This window comes from Mycteria americana, chromosome 4 (genome assembly GCF_035582795.1).
Source record: "Mycteria americana isolate JAX WOST 10 ecotype Jacksonville Zoo and Gardens chromosome 4, USCA_MyAme_1.0, whole genome shotgun sequence".
Lineage (NCBI taxonomy): Eukaryota > Metazoa > Chordata > Aves > Ciconiiformes > Ciconiidae > Mycteria > Mycteria americana.
Genome location: NC_134368.1, coordinates 7,674,537 through 7,690,471, shown reverse-complemented (window position 1 = coordinate 7,690,471; position 15,935 = coordinate 7,674,537). Strand labels below are relative to the sequence as shown.

General features: G+C 48.9%; 1 long non-coding RNA gene across 1 annotated transcript; it reads right to left on the bottom strand.

Moving 5' to 3' along the window:
- Positions 1–10,313: 10,313 nt before the first annotated feature.
- LOC142408582 (uncharacterized) lies at positions 10,314–11,655 on the bottom strand. The gene is made up of 3 exons (XR_012775345.1): positions 11,007–11,655; positions 10,548–10,688; positions 10,314–10,397 (listed from the first exon to the last, which is right to left on the bottom strand). It is a non-coding gene; the product is annotated as an uncharacterized LOC142408582 (long non-coding RNA).
- Positions 11,656–15,935: the final 4,280 nt, after the last annotated feature.

Sequence of the window (15,935 nt, the reverse complement as noted above, 5' to 3'; positions counted from 1 at the left end):
GATGTGGCTAGCCAAAGAAAAAAGATATTATTACCTTCATGCACATTTTAGGGTGGTAGTTTTCTCCTGGCATCACCTCCGAAGGTCTCCATCTGCAATCTGCTCTCAGTGTACTTGTTCAGGCAAAAATCTATGGTCAGAATATGGGATTTCATCTGTGTTCCCCCCCAACCCACCCTGAAACACTCACTCAAAATAAATTGTGCCAAAGAGAAATCCTCCCTAAGAATTGTGCAAGAATTAGCATCCTGCAGGGACCTCTTTAACCCACCCCCGTCCTGCCAAAGACCCACACCGAGCTCAGGTTTTATGGGCCAGAGCCACAGGCACTATCCTCATCAGCTGGGGAAACGAGAGACCGAGCCTTGATCCTGCCAGCTTCTGAGCAGCCTGGCCTCATCCAGCAAAGCAGTTAAGCATGCGGCTTATGCTATAGCTTAACTGGCTCGAGATCTCTGGCTAAAGGGCCTCAGAGAAGAGCAAAATAGCTCTTGGCGTACGTTGTGCATTCATCTGTCTGTCTGTCACTGCCCTCTGCCGGGGAGCGTGGCGGCTGTGGGACCCCGCGTGTCCGGCGTGGTCACACAGGCCCGGGACACAAGTGGCACGAGTGTCCGGCAGCGATGCTGAGGATGGAGAGGTGACGATGCAAACCTGCACCCGCTTTCAGGCAAACTTTAGCTCCCTGCCGCACCACGCGGAGAAGATGAAACCTAAACCGGAGCAGCGAGCGATGCCGCGACGCCGATGCACCCACGCCTAGCCACTGCAGACACCTATGACATCCATAAATTATAAACACACTGACCAGCGTAAAATTAGTATTAACTTGCCTTGGACCCAGTATAAGCTTACTAAAATAGTGTAGCTAGCAAGAGCATGTGAGTGCTTTGTAACACTGATGGCATAGCCAGACACAGCTTTGCATATGTACGTCAGCACCGTGATCACCAATAAGGCAGACAGAGATGGTGTAGGCACGCTTAGGAGGCATCCCGGTAACAAAAGTTGCCAGAGGGAGGCCAAGATAAACACAAGGGGCTGCAAAAAGGCAGAGCATCCCCCCAGTACACAAGGAGGATAGCTGGCAAGACAAAGAAAACAAGGTAAGCGGTATCAGGAGCAGAGGAACACACCACCAGCACCCCCCTTCCCTTTTTGGGATTGGGCAGTAGCATAAAAACATCAGGCATAAGTGAGGAAAAATAGAGAAAAAAGAAAATAAGCAGTTTGGTTCTGACTTGCTCTCTCAAGCCTGGTCACCTTGATCTGGGTGACCAAGAGCCACTGAGACTGCAGCCCCCAGCGCTCACTGCACAGCGTCTGTGGGTTGGGTGTTTTTACAGCTAGTATATACAGGATTGCTGGAGACTGAGTCTTGTATACGCAGTGATGCTGATGAACACAGTGGAAGAACTGACCATCGGCAAGAAGCCTGTTAGGAATTTAGCAAAGTTTAGTTCTACAGTTCAAAACCAGCCTGATGTGCCAGTCTTCTAAATACTCCCACCACAGCCATCTCTAATTCTGCCATGGATGGATGGATGGATGTGTGGACAGATGGATTCATATGCAACACAAGGCTCTGCTGGAGAAGGACTACAGGCTCAGTAGTGTTTCACTCCATGCCTGCTTGTTTAGGTACCAAACACCACCTCCCCTCTCCCCAGGGCAAAGCGACCACCCCAGCACCCAGGCAGAGGATGGCAGCTGGGAGCTGTACTCTCAAGAGCTGTACATTCTTGTGGGGTGGGAAACCTCAAGCCCCACGCAGGTGCCTTATTCTGCGCCTTGTTCAGGAAGGCTTTGGACCCTTACACACGCCTTTCTTAGCCCCATAATACAGGTTAGGGAGAAGAGAATGAGAATGGCCTCCCAAATGACGTGAGAAGATACCCCACATAATCCCAGCATCCAGCATGGGGCTGGAGGCAGGTTTGCAACCCCAGGTCTCCCTCCCAGTGCTGGCTTCTCCTTCACTCTGAGAGTTGGGACAAGCCTGACATTTGTCGGGAGCATCTTGCTTATGATCCTTCAGCTAGTCTACACACACTGCAAGTAGACAGCCACAGCAAGAAAATATGGATCAGAGCCATGCTTTCTCCAGCACACAGCGATGGGAAGGTACAAGAAGACGTCAAGGAGGCAGATATTTGGGAATCTCTTGACCATGAGGGTCTCCTCCTAAGCTCTAAGCACTAGAGAGCAGCTAAGGCCTGAAAGCACTATTCAGATCTGCTCTAAAACTTGTTAGCATAATCCCTTCCAGGTCTGGACTAGTGTCGTGATCCATACAAATATCTGACCTCCTTTTGAATTTTGCTAAGTGTCTGGATTCAGCAATACTCCGCAGCAACATGTTCCAGAAAATGATTGCACTTTCCATGAGAAAACCGTGTTCAGATGTCCCTTGAATGAGGTGCGTGACATAAATAATAACAATACAATCACATAAAACAGTGGGAGATCCTTACTTTGGAGAGCACAGCAACAGTTAGCTCATCTCAGAAAGGAAATCCTTGATGCTGAGGCCAGGTCCCCAGCCTGGATTTTTCCTGAGCTCTGCACTTCTCTAACCACATAGCCTAGGAAGCACTGTAATTGATAAAGAAGTGAAACCCACCACTTTTTAGCTCCTCATCCCTCCTTTTCATTTTGAAGGAGGCTATTTCAGCGCTGAGCTCCAGGATCTAAAGGCCACAGAGTTGGGCAGCGATCAATGGAAATTCTATCTGAGGGTATGAAGGAAAAGAAACACACTCGCACAGGGAAATCTGGCATCGGTAGAAGCAGCAAATGAGACAGAGAAAAAGGTTTCCTCTCTCTCAGGGGGAAAGCACAAGAGCTATCCCAGCAACTTTTATGGACCGCAGTCTTGCAGCCAAACCTGGAATCTCCTGGCTGCTGCGAAGGACTTTATGAGGTTCCCCCAATATGAATGCTGAAGTAGCCTGTTTCATACACTCCACTTGTCCCTTTTGATTTATATCCCTCAAGCTTTGTCTGCTGGAAGAAAAATGGAGCCAACAGCAAGCGAGGCACTTCAAGGAGAGCACGACTGTCAGCAGGACTGCCTTTTTGAAAGGGCTTTGGAGGAGCAGCAGCACAAGTTGTATAATCACAGCAGTGAGAGCACGGCAGAGCATCCGATCACTTCTGCTGCGGAGCAAACACAACACGCAAGACAACAGAAGGTGAGCGTGGTCCTTCCATCCCCTTCCAGCCCAACCTGGTGATGAGGCTGGGCCGTGTTTCCTGACCCTAACATGATTCCCTGCTCATTGCTAGCAAGGAAGCCATCAAATCCATCAGTTCCCTCCGATGAGGATGAAACTCCTACTTGCAAAGACTCCCTGCTGTAATTTCAAGCATCAGCTTTTCAAGTGAACTGAAAAAAGCCATGGATTGTGCTTCTGCATCCCTAAAGTCACCCCTAAAATTGTACCTGCAAAAGCCAAAGTTAGAAGGTCTGTGAGCAGCAGCATTAAGCAAGCCTGGATTCCCACCAAGTATCGCAGCCAGAGCTGGCTGGCCAAAACAGAGTGGGAAATGACCTACCTTTTTCCTCCCCTACCCAAGCACAGATTTTTACATTGTTTATGAACTTGTAATACCTTTTGCAACTCTCCCCATATGTAAAGTTTATTTAAAATTGGCCATGAGCTACCTGGGGGACCAATGGGCAGAGGTCACACTGCGTAATCTTTATTTCTTCAGTAAACCTATTGAAAAAAGAAAGAAAAAGGGGGAAAATACTTGTCATTCAATGTACCAACAACTTGTTCAAGAACAAAGTGAAAGCTAGATGCAGGCTACAGTGGAGGCAACGCGCTGAATGGCAGCCACGTCCCCTCTTACCTGCCCTGCCTGCCTGCTGCGGGCATGCCTGCCTGAAGGCGCATCAGCAAAAAGCAAAGTGTTCTCATATTGAAATTGGGACCCGACCTAACGGGCTCACAGAGATCACGCAAAACCAAAATTTGACCTGCTAAATGATCCATCAGTTTAAAACTTCCCCTCCTGCTCTCCATAGGCAGTTGGAGTATTCCATGATTCTCCTATGGGAACCCACTGCTGGACTTGCAGATCCCCCCAGAGCGACGTCCATATGCGTATGCTGGAGGAGGGGCCTCAACACCCAGTTGCCTCCTTGTTTCTGTATAAGAAAACACCTACGTGTCCTCTGTCTTTCCAGGGAGCTGGTAACACAAGGCATAATTGCAGGCTTTGGGCGATACCGTGGGCTTCGGGTTTCAGCAGCTGTTAGCAGGGGGAACCATGTGCCATGGACAGCACATTACACCTCCTGTGACGTTCCTATTCCTTTCTTTCATGCAGCCCTTTGATGAGATGATGAATTGAGCATCATTTAGTTCTCATCTAACAGCTAGTGCAGATGGGAAGAAAAGTCAGAGCCAGAATAAAACCGCTACAGGTGTATTTGCTTCATTCCTGCATTTTGCAGCAGTATTCCTAGCACCGCTAGTTAAGAAATGATATGTTCTTGGCTTACACTTTTCATGGCAGCTTTACACTGGGAAACATCTCTGTCAAAGGATCGAAAGCCGCACAGGAATGTATTTTATTTGGAGCTCTGCATGTTGATGATTGCCAGCTGCTGGGTCGAACATCAGGATCTCTTCACGGGTGCATCAGGAGGTTGTTGTACTACCAGGTGTGATCATTTTATGGCAACTCTGTCTTTTGTGTACTGCAGAGAGAAATGACAGCAAAGCTCTGATCTGGGAAGCGCTGTTTGGAAGGAGAGGGGTGGGATTCCCCCTGTCTGGCCCACATATGCTCAGGAATCAGCTTAGGGTTAAAAAGGATGAGACCTCCAAGCAATGTCAGCTGGAGCAAGGGCCCAAAAGATGTCATTGCATTACCATAACCCACCACAGCCATCACCGGCAGCAAGCAAAGCAGTCCAGGAGAGGAGACTTGACTGTCACGCATGCTAGATCAGGGACAGGCTACATCCCCTAATAACAGTCGCAAGCTCGCAAGAGTAGCTCTGGGCAAGCACATACGCCAAGAACAAATAATACGGGGTCAGGCTTGCAAGTGTATCCCAAAACAAGAACAGGAGCGGTATGCGTACAATCCCTTTATAGTCAAGGATTGGGCTGACGGTCAGAGATAAGCAGAGCTTGGGAAAAACACTTGAGTTTTCCAGGCCAGTGTTTTAACCAATTATGTTTTTCCTCTCTCCTCCTCTCCCATAATAAATGTGGAAATAACAGAGTGATAAAAAAAACTTGGAGTAGAGTGTCATGGTTTAGCTTCAGCCGGCAACTAAGCCCCACGCAGCCGCTCGCTCACCCTCCCCCCCCGGTGGGTGGGGGAGAGAATCGGAAGAGCAAAAGTAAGAAAACTCGTGGGCTGAGATAAGAACAGTTTAATAATGGAAACATAATATAATTATAATAATAATAATAATAAATTGTAATGAAAAGGAAAATAACAAGAGAGGGAGAGAGAGAGAACAAAACCCAGCGAAAAACAAACAAAAAAAAAGTGATGCAACTGCTCACCACCCGCCAACCAATGTCCAGCCCGTCCCCGAGCAGCGATCGCTGTCCCCCAGCCAACTCCCCCCAGTTTCTATACTGAGCATGACGCCATATGGCATGGAATAGCCCTTTGGCCAGTTTGGGTCAGCTGTCCTGGCTGTGCCCCCTCCCAGCTTCTTGTGCACCCGGCAGAGCATAGGAAGCTGAAAAGTCCTTGACCAGTGTAAGCATTAGTTAGCAACAACTAAACCATCAGTGTGTTATCAACATTATTCTCATCCTAAATCCAAACCACAGCACTATACCAGCTACTAGGAAGAAAATTAATTCTATCCCAGCCAAAATCAGGACATAGAGAAAAAGCTGAGGTCCTTCAAACACAAGGAAAAGATTCTCTAGGGACATCAGACATAGCAGAAATGGCTGCAGTTGATATCAATGGGTGAGCTCACACCCTGCTGCGGCATCAATCAATGCAGCTCCCAGCTCTACGCAGATTTGTGCCTGCAAAAAACCCACCCCCATCTTGCTTCAGTGGCTTCACATGCAATGATGTATATGTTGTATACAGACCAAAACATATCCCCTCCCCCCCCGGGTCACCCCACCTCATCTGTGCTGCAGGTTGCACCTGGGAGCCCCTCCTGTTGCCACCACCGCTGCAGGTGCGAGGAGCAGCTGAAGCAAAAGGGCAGCTGAGAGTGCAATGAGCCATGGAGCAAATCCTCCCTGGACAGGCTGCAGGCAGGATTTAGCAGGGAAGTGTTTTACAGTGTCAGGGTCCATTGCATCCCTCAGCTCCAGCTGGCTTCTCCAGGTTTCACACATTATTTTCACAGAAGGAGAGAGAGACTGAAGGGAAATGCAGAGAGCAGGTTTCCTGCAGTTTTTGAGCCTCCTCTTTATTTCTGCACAATGTGGAACCTCTTTTGTCCACAGATCTCCTCTCCTAAGCTGACATTCCCCATCACCACTCAAGAAGACATATAAGTCCAAGCGCCGGTGCTCAAACATACGTGAAGACGCATCTCCAACTAAATAACAGCTTCTGCAAGCTGATAAGGTGCTTTTTCCAGGATTGTAAATTTTAAATCAGTCCAAGAGATGCTCTAATTTTGGCCACGGTGGGGTTCAACACAGAGCTCTTTCTGAATCAAGGGCTTGCAATTCCCTCCCCTCTGCCCCCACCATCGACTTTACCTACAGGGGAGAGTCTGTCCCCACTTTTATGGCTGGGCTTTACTTTTTCACAACATGCCCTAGAAGTAGAGCTAAAAATGCTTCAGGAGGAAGGGTGAGTAACCGCAACCCCAGCATCAGTGTCTAATATCACGCATCGAGCTGAAAGGGCAAAAAGAGAGAGGCTGGAAAGAACACTCCCTTCCTCCCTCCGGGGCAGCTAAATCCATCCCCTGCCCACGGTGGGATCAGCTACAGCTGAAACAGTCCTGGCTGGAGCTCATCCAATGCAGTCTTCAAACTTTCCAGTGCTGGAAGACCTCCCGGCACAATCCATGCCAACGCTTCTCTAATCTCATGTTAGAAAAATCTTCTTGCTGAACCTAAACCTCCCAGGATGCTATTTGTGTCCATTAGAGCTTGTCCCTTCCCTGGGATGATGCAGAGGGAAGAAGGGAATCTCTCTGTCACTGACCCTTTCCATCATCTTCTCTGGACTAGTTGGTCTCTGTTTGCTCATGCATCCTGGCCAGCCCATGTTTTCAGAGGTCTCAGGATTTTTGTTGTCCTCCAAGTCTCTCTGGTGGCATAGAGGACTGAGCCAGGCTGGACAGACCTCCATGCATCAGTCCAGCTCCCTGGGAAATGGAGCAACCCACAACATATGTAGCAACGCTCCCTCTAGAGCTGGAGACTGTTCCCTTCCACAAACCTCTATACAACAAGATTTCTAGAGTATATGCACATGTCATTCAGGCTGGCAGAAGTCTTGCTTTTCATAGAATCATAAAATAGTTTTCCTCCAACATACTGTTTTCCTTAAATTTGTGCTCCACATTTCTGAACGCAAAGAGCTAGGACTGAAAATAAAAAAGGAAAACAGGAAGGTTTTCTCAACCAGAGCACAGGCAGCTACTGCCTGTACCTTCACATGCCTGAAAAGACCATCTTGGAGTCTCCCTCTGCTACCCAACGCAGAAGGGTTTGGGTGAATTCAGCAGGCAAACACCCAGCACCTTCACCTTGGTGCTAATGAATCCCTAACGAGCGAGAAGGTACACCCTCAAAAGTCATGTAACCACCTGGTTTCTGCATGGCAGCCTCCCTCCTGTGGCACTACACCTGCATGGAGCCACCCTGCATTGGGAGTATTTTACTGCTCTGTAGAGTCAGCTCCTCACAGACTTGGTCCAAAGCCTTTTGAAGTCAGTGAGCCTCTGCATTTTAGTGGGCTTTGGATGAGGTCCTAAATGACTGTTGTGGTTTAACCCCAGTCGGCAACTAAGCACCACGCAGCCGCTCGCTCACCCTCCCCGCCCCGGCGGGATGGGGGAGAAAAAAAGTAAAACCCGTGGGTTGAGATAAAGACAGTTTAATAGGACAGCAGAGGAAGAGAAAATTATTATTATCAATAATAATGATAAAAGAATGTACAAAACCAGTGATGTAGAATGCAATTGCTCACCACCTGTGGACCGATGCCCAGCCAGTCCCCGAGCAGCGATCGCTGTCCCCCGGCCAAGTCCCCCCAGTTTCTATACTGAGCATGATGTCTTATGGTATGGAATAGCCCTTTGGCCAGTTTGGCTGTGCCCCCTCCCAGCTTCTTGTGCACCTGGCAGAGCATGGGAAGCTGAAAAGTCCTTGACCAGTGTAAGCACTACTTAGCAACAACTAAACCATCAGTGTGCTATCAACATTATTCCCAGACTAAATCCAAACCACAGCACTATACCAGCTACTAGGAAGAAAATTAACTCTATCCCAGCTGAAACGAGGACAATGACCTCTGTGACTATGACAACTTCACAGCAGAGAACCAGGAAACACTATTGATCTCAAGTCTTCTCTTGAACAGCACTCACTGTGAGTACCCAACACAGGAGACGCATCCGTGACAGATCAAGACTGACTCATCACTACAAACTCATGGGCTCAGACTGTTCCCAGGGCTCAGTCCTGATCCCCTCCTCATTTGCCTGTAGCATAAGCAGTCTGCTGAAACCATCTCACACAGAGAGGCATCAGCACGGAGATGAGCTGCAACATTAGCCACCATCAAATGAGCTCTAGCTCATCAATTACATGCTTCAAAGCAAGGAACAAACTTGAGCACAATTCCCAGTGTCCTGGGTTAAAGCCAGGGCAGCTGAGGATTTTACACGCATCACTGTTGTCCCGTCCGTTATGGCTGCGGAGACTTTCCCATGCAGACAAATCTCAGCTTTCCTCAGATCCAGAAGATTCCTGCTGCATACAAACGTCTGGGAATTGTGAGCAACAGCCTGTACGTCCATGGAGGCTGCAGCAGGAGGCATCAGTAATCCTGCCTGTGCACTCCCACACCCAGAGGAATGAAGATGCATCATAAAACCTCTCTCTCTCAAGTGCCTTCTTCCACTTTCTCATGCTGAAAGGGAATAAAATAAAGGGGAGATTCCTTCAAATGATACCAAACCCCAGTGCTTCGTGAATCCTCAGAGAACAGATCATCTGGGCAGCCCATGGTTCTGCCTCCAGCCATAGCCAGGGCTCCAGGTTGGCAGCCAAAGGGCTGAGACCCCTTTGAGGTCATTTCTGCAGGGCTCATGGGTGCAACCACTGAGCCAAGAGCCAATTATGCTGCATACAAAGGAGAGCTCATTTCTGAGCCCGGGGAAGGGCCCTGTGCTGGGCTGCACCTGGGGCATCTGCCTTCCAAAAGGCCCTGCAAGGTGGTAGGGAGGCAGCTCAGCACCGCAGCATCTCTGCTGCTCCGTGACTCAGTGCCTAACGCCACGGTTCCCAGAGCACGGGAGAGGCTTGAGCTTGTGGAGGGAAGCAAGGACACTCCTCCACATGTGGGTAAGGACCATCAGATCTGGCCAATCAAGACCATGAGGTGGTTCTTCAGAAGCAGCACAAAGCAGGGTCAGGGCAGGAGGTGGCAGAGACCTTGACTTATCTCCAAAATACTGTGTTGGACCCTCAGAGGGTCAGGGTTTCTGGTAAAGGCAGTGGTATTTTTTTGGACTGTTCCCAAGAGGTCTGATGAGTTTCTACCTTGGCAGGCGAGCTCCACACTTCGTCTTCACCAACCTCAAACACAAAGAGAGCTTTTCCCTCTGCACTGCTGGTGCGCGGAGCAGCAGTGTCACAGCTGAGCAGCGACTTTCCCTGTCCATGCAACCTGCAAACACTCCCCAGCCTGCCCCTTCCAGGCCTCAGGATGCTGGACTGGGCTGAGGGAATAGGAAAAATTCCCTTTTCCCAAATGCTCTTAAACATTAGGGGGGGAATAAAATACAAACATCTCAAATCACTAAGTGGTCTCTCCCACCTATTTTCCCTGCAACCACCAGAGGAACAAAAATAAATAAAGGAGGGACAAACCTAAATAGCTCTATGCAGAGTGTGAAGACCCACAATTATTTTTCTCCACGTGTGGGCAGTAGATCCAGGACTGGTGCTGTATTCTGACCACCTGAGTGCCACCAGCACTAAAGTCGAGTGTGATGCTCTGCTCAGAAGACACATACTTGTGTCTGTGGGGGCACAGAGTGGGGACACAGTGAGTAGGAATGGGGACATCAGCTCTCCTCCCTCCAACCCATGTAGCATGTCCCACCTCTTCAGATGGCTTTGCTACAGCTGTGCCCTTGGTCCGCACCTTGCTTGCTGTGAGAACATGTTCCACACCAAGAGCCACCACCCTCAGAAACATTTCTGTAGAGAAACGGGCTTGTCACCAGATGAACTACCAAACATCACACACAAACCCACTACAAGACGGGGAGAAAGCCCCATTATTGCATGCCTTGGTTGTCACTTTACACCCCTCCTACCTAAGAGCTCTACAACCCATCTTGCACCTACCCTCTGCTCCCAGCTGCTCTTTGGATGCCCAATTTAGGCCGATTTGTCCCAGGCAAGGAACACACAGGTGCAGAGTCGGACACCCAGGTCCTTTAGCAGCTCTCAGATACCCCCACCTTGGTCCAGCACCATTGATGGATACTTTGAGGAAAAGTAATTTAGAAATATTATTATATGCAGGTTTTGCTATGTCCATGCCCACACAGATGAAAGAAACTGAATTTACAATCCAAGAAAACATTATCTGATTAAAAAAACCACTTGGCTCCTCTTGGAGAGTGCCAGGCCTGGGTGTAGGTTACTTGCCACCTTGGGTTGCATCCTTTGCTGCACTGTGGCTGGCCCAACAGCTGACTGTATTTAATACCCAGCCATGGGATAAAAGTCCTTATCTTGAGCTCCATTTGTGTGCTGAGCAAGGAAAACAGTTCATTCCCATGGCCTTCACTTCAGGCTTACCTTCCAGCACCCAGCCCACACGCGTTGCATTAGTGGTTAAGGATTTTTCTTGTTTTGATCCTTCAGAATGGTGCATCGCAGCTGGAGGAGAACTTCGGCCACAGCCTGTGCACATCACGGCTAAGCAGCATGATTCAGGCCAAAGCACTAGATGGGGCTACATGCCCGCTTCTCATTTCCAGTCCTGCAAATGTGAGATGCCTTCCTGAGGCTCAGCTGGAAGAAAAGCCCAATCTGCATTTACTGAACACAGGGAGCCCTCCTTGGTGCTGCTTTCATGGACCACTTCACCGCATTTGCTTTTATACCACGGTGTAAAATGCAGCATCTCTTATCTGTGAACCTCCAGATCTGCTGTCGGGCATGGGGACATCTCTTTTGGTATCCAGGTATCAAAAATCATTGACATTTCTAATGCAGCCTGAGTGTGAGCCGTCATAGGCAATGCCTGGGACTGTCCCTTTGCAGCAGGAGGTTCCAGCCCAGGATACCCCCCCAAGTGCCTCCCCGAGCTGCAGAGCTACAAACTGACATTCATCTAGCCACTTCTGAGCAGCAGCCAGACCCCGGGACAAGCCGGCATGAACTGCTAGCTGGTGACACGAGGGACAGCCCATCTGGGAGGAAAAGTAGGCTTAGAAATCAAGCCTGATAAAACCAGACAGGAGAAACGGTGACAGGCTTCAGACCCTCATGACCACACAGAGGAAAATCCCTGGGGGTTTTGAGCTAAGCCGTGATCTGTCCTGATTAACTACCTCTACGAACAGGAAAGGACTTGCTTAAAAAGAACCGCAGACCTCTCCACCAGCCATAAAACTGAAAATGCTCACAGTAATCTCGATACTCAACTGCTAGAACAAACCAACCCTTCTTTCTTTTTGAAGATTTGGCATAAAAAAAGGCATGATACAACCAACTACAATAACCTGCAAACATCTTTCCCCGACAGAGCAGCACAGAGGGGTCATAAAACTGCCCCGGACCTACGTCCTGATCTTTTCCTGCAGGTACAGCAATGCCAAGCCCTGACTGCCATTGGCAATGCCAACGCCAACACCAACTGCTTCTCATGAGCATCTGCTCTCCTTGGGGGAAAGGAGAAGCTGGCCAAAAATTTTTGCTGAGGTATTTCGTGGTCATTTACGTTACAGCAGCATGAAAGGCCCAGGCACGCGGTGCTAAAGAGGGTCAATCCTGGCAACTGCTCTCCTGCTGCAGAGGCATTCCTAAGGCTGCACTTGGATATTTCAAACAAGATGCATGTATATGCCTGCCTTTTCCAGCCCACCACCAAAGTCCTAGTCTCATTCCCCTCCAGGCCTGTCCCAGGCTTGTCCCAAACCTCCTCCCCACCATATCCCTCATTTCCCCAAGTCCTTTTGTCATGTTTTTTTGCTGCAGCCTCTTAGCCCTGCAGCAAATGCCTTCACATCACTTGGACACAAACCATTTCCACCTGAACTTCTCCAGCTGGTCAGCCTCAAGAAGCAGCCAGAGAGACACCGCAGCCCAGCGCAGCACAGAGGAAGAGAACTGAGTAAAACAGCATAAAAAAACCAAAACATATTGATGGCCCAAAACAAAGGAGGCAGAACTAAAAGGGATGCAAGGGAAAAAATGATGAGCAACAATCCAGCTCTTGCAGAGGAAAAAACTCCTATCACAGCTTCTCTATCAGCTCCACCGGGTCCTCGCATTCTCTCATCTTCTAACTTAGCCTGAGGTGGTTGGGGGATAACTCCAGCTTGTACAAAATGTGCTTTTTTTAAGCTGAGATCAGGTAGAAACAGGCTGGAGAAAGGGAGAAATCTGCAGGGAACCTTGTTTCTGCTTCCCTCTCAGGACTGGCTTACGTACTAAAGGCCCAAGCTTGGGGCTTAAGACTTCCTTGAGCTACAGAATAATTGTTTTCGCTACAGCAGGAAAGCAAAGACCCCTGAGAAGGAAGGGTGCAATGCTTAGCACTGCAGTGCCTGCTTGTATTTCTAGTTTTCCATTGTCAGAAAGATGGAAAACAAAAAAGTTTGTTTTTCTGCAACTCGCCCATCATGTTCCTGTTGACCCTTGGCGGCCCCTTCCAACGAGCAGCTCCAGTGCCCAACCAGTGCCAAAGCCATCCTGTGCAACTGGAAGCGGCTCTTTCCAAAGGCCAGGGCTCCTCGCTGCCCACAAGGAGGGAGCAGGCGTGGCTGCACTGAACAAGAAGGCTTTGTTCTCCTCAAAGGCATACGTAGGCGCTTGGAAACAAGTTGGTTTTGGCCCGAGCACAAGAGGCAGGCTATGAAAACGAATGACCAGGCAGATGACCCCAAAGGGAGGTAAACCACCTACGTTCAGCCCTGCTCAACCCTCCAAGCGTGAGCAGCTCTAATTCCAGTTCACAGGCTGGAAAATGCAAGTGTTAACAGGTACGAGAATTTCCATCAAGATTCAATCACAGGGGTTTTTTGTTAAACCACAGGGAGGTGATGCACAAGTGCTTGGGCAAGAAGAAAAGGGTAAATCAGCTGAAACAGGCAAGTAGCTGAAGAGATTAACAAAAAAATCTATGGGCCCTGCCATTCCACTCCCCTGCCTGAAAACCCAGTCCTGGTAATTCCTGGCCTTGCATATCAACATAAACCCCTGAAGTTGTCATAGCACAGTTGATTTAATGCCTGCCTCCTACCTTGACCATCAGAGCTGTCACTGATGGTGTCATGACCTTGTGAGAGTCAGTCACATGTGATGAAGCTTGAACTCCAGCTCGTGAGGAACACATACCAGGTCCCCACCAAAAGATCCCTTGTCATGCTTCAAGGAAGGCATCTTACTGTATTTTTTTAATTAAAAGAGTCTTGTTGCTTTTAGCACACAGGTGCAATAGGCTTTATACAGAGAGGAGCAAGGAATAAAGGTTGAGCTTGAGCAGACGGATTCCCTCATGGCGATGTACAGGTCCGTCCCCAGCAATACACAGACCAGCACAGAGCTCGGAGCCACTGCGGCTCCTTCCCAGGAATGGTGGGGAGGATTATATACGTATGAAATGTGGCAGGTTTTGGTCAAACAGTAAGAGCGCTCACCTTGCGATACATCCCCCCCTTTGGCTGGGGACATGCTGAAATGCAGACACTAGATACTCAAGTTTGTGATTCACACCACCTGTGGGCACATGGGTGGGTGCTTCAGTCCCTGCTCACAGGGTTGTTTTAGGGAAAATAAAGAAGATAGCCACAGAGGCAGAGAATACAGGAGACACTGCTTGTAGCAAGAAAAGCACTTTTTGTGTGCCTCTGAAAGGCGATGAGACATACAGAGAGTTTTAGGTGTGGTGTGACCAAGCCCCTCAGGGACTCGAGGAGTGGGTCGCCTACCTTCCAACACCTCGAGACATGGGGCAAGGCTGATGCCAAACTGCTCAAACCTGTTGCAACCAGAATGTACCTACATGTTGTGGTTTAACCCCAGCCAGCAACTAAGCCCCACGCAGCCGCTCACTCAGTCCCCCATGGTAGAATGGGGGAGAGAATCAGAAGAGTAAAAGTGAGAAAACTCCTGGGTTGAGATAAAGTCAGTTCAACAGGTAAAGCAAAAGCCGCGCACACAAGCAAAGGAAAACAAGGAATTCACTCACTCCTTCCCATGGGCAGGCAGGTGTTCAGCCATCTACAGGAAAGCAGGGCTCCATCACGCGTAACGGTTACTTGGGAAGACAAACACCATCACTCTGAACATACCCCTTTCCTCCTTCTTCCCCAGCTTCATGTGCTGAGCATGACACCATATGGTAAGGAATATATTGCCCTTTGGGCAGTTGGGGTCAGCTGTCCCAGCCTTGTCCCCTCACAACTTCCTTTGCACCCCCAGCCTACTCGCTGGTGGGGTGGGGTGAGGAGCAGAAAAGGCCTTGACTCTGTGCCAGCACTGCTCAGCAGTAACTAAAAGATCCCTGTGTTATCAACACTGTTTTCAGCACAAATCCAAAACACAGCCCCATACTAGCTGCTATGAAGAAAATTAACTCTATCCCAGCCAAAACCAGCACACTACATTTGTCTACAAACATAACTCCCATGGCCTCCAGAACTTTCAGGTCAAGACCTGTGCTGCTGCAAGAGGGTAAACATTTCCAGAGTTAGGTGGCTGCAGAACAAAGGGTTGCATTTCACAGCAGGGCTCAGCTGTCCCTCTTCACACCCGTTCATCCTTTAATTTATATTTGGATCTGGTCATATGTCACTTCAGGCAATGGTTTCTTCAACAGCGCCTAGCTTTTCAGCAGTAGCATTTTTAAATATCATCATATTCTCCAGTTTTGATGGAGTTGGTCATTATCTCAGCCCCAACAGGCAGGATTTTGCTGGGCTTTTTGTTTATAACACACAGGCAAGGTTGTTCTTTCCCGGGAAAGAAAGAACCTTCATTTTAGACGATGGCAACAAACGTTGGTTTGTCAGCATGTACATCCTGGATTTATTTAATAATAAAAGAACTATGTGGAATACCATCACTGTAGGTACGTTTGAAATTAGGAAAGGCAAGAGCCTTCCCAGGCAACAGAATTTTCCGAGGGCAAAATCCAGGTGCTGGTAAAATCAAGTATTTGTATAAAACCTTGCTGCTGGCAGGCTGGAGGAAGGAAGTCACAGGATCGTATCAGTGCTAGTCTTAGAGGTACATGAGCTCTTCCTTCATCTGCCCTTGGCAACAGGCAAAGGGATCACACTCGTACTACACAGCTGCCTCCTCCGATCCCCTCCCACCTCCTGCTGGAGCTCCAACGGCAGCACGAGCACTGAAGCTATCAGCACACATCCATCTGCTGAACAGGCTGAACTGCTCTTCAGTTCCTTATCAGCATCAAAACAGACGACCCTATGTGCTGAATATCCCGTTCCAATGTCAACCAGTCACTGCCCGTGGTCTGCAGCCACCTCTTTTGGC